Source organism: Watersipora subatra, chromosome 2 (assembly GCF_963576615.1).
Source record: "Watersipora subatra chromosome 2, tzWatSuba1.1, whole genome shotgun sequence".
NCBI lineage: Eukaryota > Metazoa > Bryozoa > Gymnolaemata > Cheilostomatida > Watersiporidae > Watersipora > Watersipora subatra.
Genome location: NC_088709.1, coordinates 61,444,969 through 61,450,968, shown reverse-complemented (window position 1 = coordinate 61,450,968; position 6,000 = coordinate 61,444,969).

Genomic DNA, 6,000 nt, shown 5'->3' with positions numbered 1-6,000 from the left:
TTCCAAGAGTCACACCAGGTAAGTACATGTTTTCATTTTAGTCTTTCATCAGAAGTGTTTTTGTAAACATTTCCATGCAGTTTTGTGTTTGGCTGAAAATCTCATTCACCTGGTCATCGTTTGTTGCGAATCAGCTGTTAAACTTGGAAGAGGTTTTCTTTGTTTTCACTATTCTCATAGTTTTTTTTTGACAATCTTTGTTTAAATCGATATGAATGGGTCGTGTTTTTCCTTCAATTGAAATGAAAAAAAAATTTGGCAAAAGGCTATGGTTATGAAATTTGTCGCAGTCTAGCTTAGCATCAAACAAGTTAAGATGCATTTCTGTAGGTCTGTTTTAGTCATTAATCACAGCTTCATATAAAATCTGACAGCGACCCATAAAAACCACAAGGGAAGTTAAACAATAAAAAAAGGCTTCCAGTAGTTTTTTCTTATAACATGCTGTAAATCTCCATTACTATTATTGTTATTATTATTACTATTATTACAGTACAGGCTAGCTGACTGCCCGCTGTTGCCTGTACAAATTCTTTGCACAGATAATTTACTTTCACTTAACATATAACAACTGTTACCATTCTTACTTTCAAACTTCATATCATAAAAAAGTGTTTTGTGCAGCTCAAATGAATTAGGAGAAAAAATAAAACAACAGCAAAGGTTTTTAAACCTTTAAAACAACGGTAACTTTCAAACTTTGTATTATGAAAGAAGTGTTTTGTACATTTGAAATAAACTAGGATAAAAAATAAAACAACTGTAAAGGTGTTTAAATGTAAATGTGAAATAATTAGCAAGTAATGGCAAAATAAAGCATGTTTTGCTACAATTGTAATAAAAAATATTTTTAAGATGTTAAAAATAATGCAAACTGAGAAAAAAAATAAAATCATGAATTTGTGGAATTAATAAAAAGAGTTGCTGCATAGAAGTGTGTGTATAAAAAAGTTACTGTACAGTAACTTTAGTGGTTATGATGTGTAATGAGTTTTAGCATTACAAGGTACTTTGTGTGGTACATATGTAGGATTACTTACCTTTGAAACAGATGTATAACACCATCGCTAATTCATTTATGTTCAACATAAGCATTGAACTTAAATAAATTTAGCTTTTAAAACGCATGCTTCAAGCTTAGTTTTATTATGTACTTTCTAAACTAATTTTTAATTTTGTCATCGTCTAAAACTTTATTACTTATCTGTTTCCAGTTTCGTTTTCACTATAACTTATAATGAATAACGCTGAGCTGAAAGAGATCAAGCATCGTATCTCTTTCAGGCGTTGTGAGAGGGATTTCAGTAAATAGCATATCGACATTTAGTTATATCGATCTTTTCAGCACCCCGACTACCAAATTTTAATCTCGAGAGAATTTTTGGTGGATGGCTAAAAAAATGTTCATTCCCATATTAAAAGGCCAAAAAACATTGTGTTCAATATTGTAAGGTGACACAATCTTATAATAGGGCATCGTAACCAAAGGGCGCAATGTATTAATCGATAATTTAGCATGTTCAATCGCGAAAGGGATACTTTGGTATATAATAAGAGGGATGGATATGACAGGAATGGCTTAGCCTTGTCGTTATCCCCGCACTTGTTTGCAGCTTGAAGCTACAACATTCGTGACTTCAACTCCAGTACAAAGTTGGTTTTTGTTGCTAAAACTTTATTGCTATAGCTGAACAGACGAATGACAGACAAACTTTGAGATTTATATATTTAAATTAGTTTGCACATTTTATAGTTGCAACATGTATTGTTTTGAATAGGTGGATATTGTAAACAGTTTCACAGCAACATATAATGAGATCAAGAAATTTGTTGCTGAAGATCTACCTTCCTTGACATTGACCAATCAGAAGACACTTTTTATTCAAGGTATCTCTTGCATATCAATGTTTTTTATATGTTTCAGATGTAAAGCAGCATCAAGCTTATTAAGCGATTTTAACAGAACTTTCATACTTACTATCCATAGACAGCCCAGTGCAATTTGTATGACCATTTTTAAGTATCAAATTTAATTTCTCAAATTTAATCATAATCAAATAACAATAATTTTGGTTAGTTGACTTTTTTATTGCTTTTAGCTAAAGTACAGAAACCACAGTTAAAGATGGTTGATGATTCTGCTATATCAGTCCACCTTTCCCCTCCTCCAACATCTCTCAAACTCAAGAAAGTAGTATCGGTACCATCACCGTACTACACAGTAGCTCATAGTAACAAATTTACATATGCTGGTGGCTCTGGACCAATTCTATATAGAATAAATGAGTCAAACAACTCAGTAACTGCACTCTCCTCATTAAATGGAAAGCACATAGATGGACTGTATTTGTATAACAATAGACTGTATGTTCTAGTCGATTTAAATAGAGTGCTAGTAACTAGCATGAATGGTAAACCGCTCACTAGCTGGGATCACTCTTACTTTACTACTGATTATTATAACAAGCTGGTTGTAACTGGAGATAAAGTAATAGTCCCTGATAGGTCTAAGAAATGTCTAACAGTCTATTCACTAAATGGACAGGCTGTTAAACAAATCCCTTGTCTACTAGATCATGAATGGAGAACGATTGCTTTGTGTGCTCCAGACCAGGAGTCTGTAGTTGTATCTTCCTCTGAAACATCAACTGTGTTTAGAGTAAATATAGAAACAGGAGAGACAATTTGGACTTGTACAGACATAGATGAGCCTGGTGGAGTAGCCTGCTATAGAGAGGACTACATACTAGTGACACCGCTTCTCTCACAGCAGACACAGATACACATACTACAGGCTCAAACTGGTAATTTTTATATACAATCATTAATTATTTTTGTCTCAATCAAACACACTAATAAGGGAATTTTAATATTTGGGGTGCTGACCACATTTAGATTCTTATGTACATTCTTTGAATTTATTGTTTAAATCATAACCTATCATTAGGTATGAATAAGTGAGTTAATTTTGTACATTTACGTGTTTTTTGGTGGTGAAAATGTGTTTGGTATTAAAACAATAAGATTTAAATGTCTATGGTAATATTATATATTACACAACATTCAGGTGATTAGCATAAAAAATTGACTTGGAATCTGAACATATCTAGCGAGATTCCTTTCGGTCAAATGTCAAAAAAAATAATTTTGTGTGCATAACTAAATAAATAACATATCTGTGAAAGTTTGCAAAAAAGCTAAATCATTTACATCTTGCATCGTTAATAAATAATTTATATTAGCAAATCACGTAACAAAAGTCTTACTTTCAAATTTTACTATTGAAATATAAAGTTATTTTGCTACAATTGTTTGTGGATTATTGAGGCCATATATTTCTTTATAGGCAGGCTCTTGGGAGAGCTGGTGGACCCAACAGAAAGGAGTTCTTTAAAAGTTTTAGATCTGTGTGTGTTAAGAGACACCCTGATAATACCGAGACGAGATGAGGGAACAGTACTGTACTATCAGTTAATGTAGAAGTGATGAAATTTTCTTGTGCTGTCCTGTAAATAATCAAGCACTGTATACGATGAAGAGAGTTATTTTGTATATGCAAATTATGGCTTGCTTATGAGTGCTTCTCCTTAACCATCTGCTTTCCATTACACAATGAAGTGTTGTATGACTTCCTCCTGGTCCTACCAAGATCTAAATGTATATATGGTGACCAAATTATATAGCAGCCCTTTAAATCTACCAATCATATCTAGCTAATGTTTGTACTACTTTAGCTTTCTTGCTCATGTAAAATATGATTGTTGACAGGATTATATAATTATATACTCATTGAGTGTCAAGCTAAAGTAGCTAAAATGTTTTCACTTGATGGTTTTTGATGTTTTAATTTATTTGGCGTTGATTGTAATTCTCTATAGTCAATTATGAGTAAACGATGTAATTTTGTGAGTAGCAAATGTCGTTACATTTTTGGTTATATTTTATTGTTGCTATTTTTGTGCTCTGTTTAATGTAACTTATATGATTTGATTTATTATTAAACTAGATTTATAATATAATATTCTAATTTTTGTGACAGAATATTTGGAGGTATTTATGATGGCCAACCTCTGAGCAAAATAACCTTTTTATTTTTAATGTTAGATTCTGTATATGCATCAGCATTATTAAGGCTTGACAATGATTTACAATGCAGTTTTGGTGTATGCTATATTTTAATGAGAATGTATGCTTTTGTTTGTTGACTTTGATTCGAGTCAAAATAAAACCCACTGAATTGCCCAAACCATCATAATATCAGAATTTGTTTAGCAAAAGGTGTCATACAATCGTAGCCAGGGAAAATGTGAATAAGGACTATATACAAAAACGAAATCTTACTAGACCATGTTAAAATTATATTTTTTTTTGTTCAAAAATCATATTCAAATCAAAATCATATTTCATTTTGTTGCATGTGTTTCTGTTGGTGCTAAAAGTACATTTTAAAATACTGTCCAGTCTCCGCTTTCTTCCTGTGATGACTTTCCAGATTTATCAACATTTGAGAGTCGTCTACAATAATTAGACCAGTCTAGCATAGATTGGCAGGGGAATGCTGACATGCAGTTCATGATTAAGGGTGGATAACTTTGCTTCTATATGGTATGCAAGACCATTTCTAGTAACTCAACACATCTGTCACTGTATACATGCAAGTGTATGCATGTGTGCATCCATGCACAAACTTGTGGGGTTTTGGGTATGCAAAGGTAAAAAAATCCATGAAATAAAACATTAAATTCTATAGTCAACCAAAGAAATTGCGAGTGCTATTCTAGCAAACATGATGGTTTTGAAAAATGTCATGGGAGAGCAGCTTTTTGAGCATTTATTTCCAATAGGTTGATGATGAGACAAGGCAACCTAGTCGCTCTATATATCTAGCGACTTGGCCATATAGCAACATAGCTATATACATAAATTTGTTTCCTCACCCCGATTAACCTATATGGGTCGTACTTTCTGCTCTAATTCGGGTCTTCTACTAAAGACCTGGAAGTTTGAGCACTCGCCTCAAGATCTTAGCTGTTCCCAATAGCGCAATTTTCTGCAACTCACTTCAGTTGATTGCACTCGGTATCTGGGCAAGCCACATTTTATGCGCAGATGTTTTATACCCAGTGTTCCAATGACTAGTGGATTTACAGTTGTTTTTACATCCCAGCTATTTTAAATTTCTTCCCCAAGAGGGAGATATTTCTGTACTTTTTCTTTGCTGGCTACATTGTAGTCGTTGGGTACTGCTATATCTAATATAGTAGCCCTCTTGTTCTCCTTTTCCACCACCACGGTATCTGATTGGTTTGCTAGGACATGCTTGTCAGTCCGGATGTAGAGGTCTCAGAGGATCTTGACACGGTGATTTTCATTGACCTTACCAGGAGCTTCCCGCCAGTGTTGTGGTTTATTAAGACTATACTAATCACGGAGACTTCTATACACAACACCTGCAACATGACTATGCCGCTCAGTGCATCCATATCTTGCTAGCTGCTTGCATCCACTGATGATGTGTTGGATGGTCTCAGGTGCATTTTTGCACAGTCTGCATCTAGGATCGTCTCTAGTCTGATAGATTTTTGTCTGGAGTTACCTTGTAGGGAGCACTTGCTCCTTGGCTGCCATGCTTAGCAACTCTGTATTGGCCGTTAGATTTCCTTTGTTCAGCCACATATATGTCTGGTGAAGATCGCCAATCTTAGATATTTGTCGGTGGTAAGCACCATGAAGAGGTTTCGTGTGCCAGTCAGTTTCCTCATCATCAGGGCGAAGGTCCATTGTAAGAGCAGTCGATTGAAATTCACCTAGCAACTTATCTGAAGTGGCCTCGGAGGCTGCATAGGCTTTGATGCTTTGCTCTTCCGCTTTCACTGTCTGCTGTACACTTTTGAGTCGTCTACCTCCATTTTTCCTATCAAGTTACAATCTAATAGCATCATATTTTGGGTAGAGTGCTTCAAGCAGTGTCAGCATCCAAGAGGAGGTAACTCTATGTGT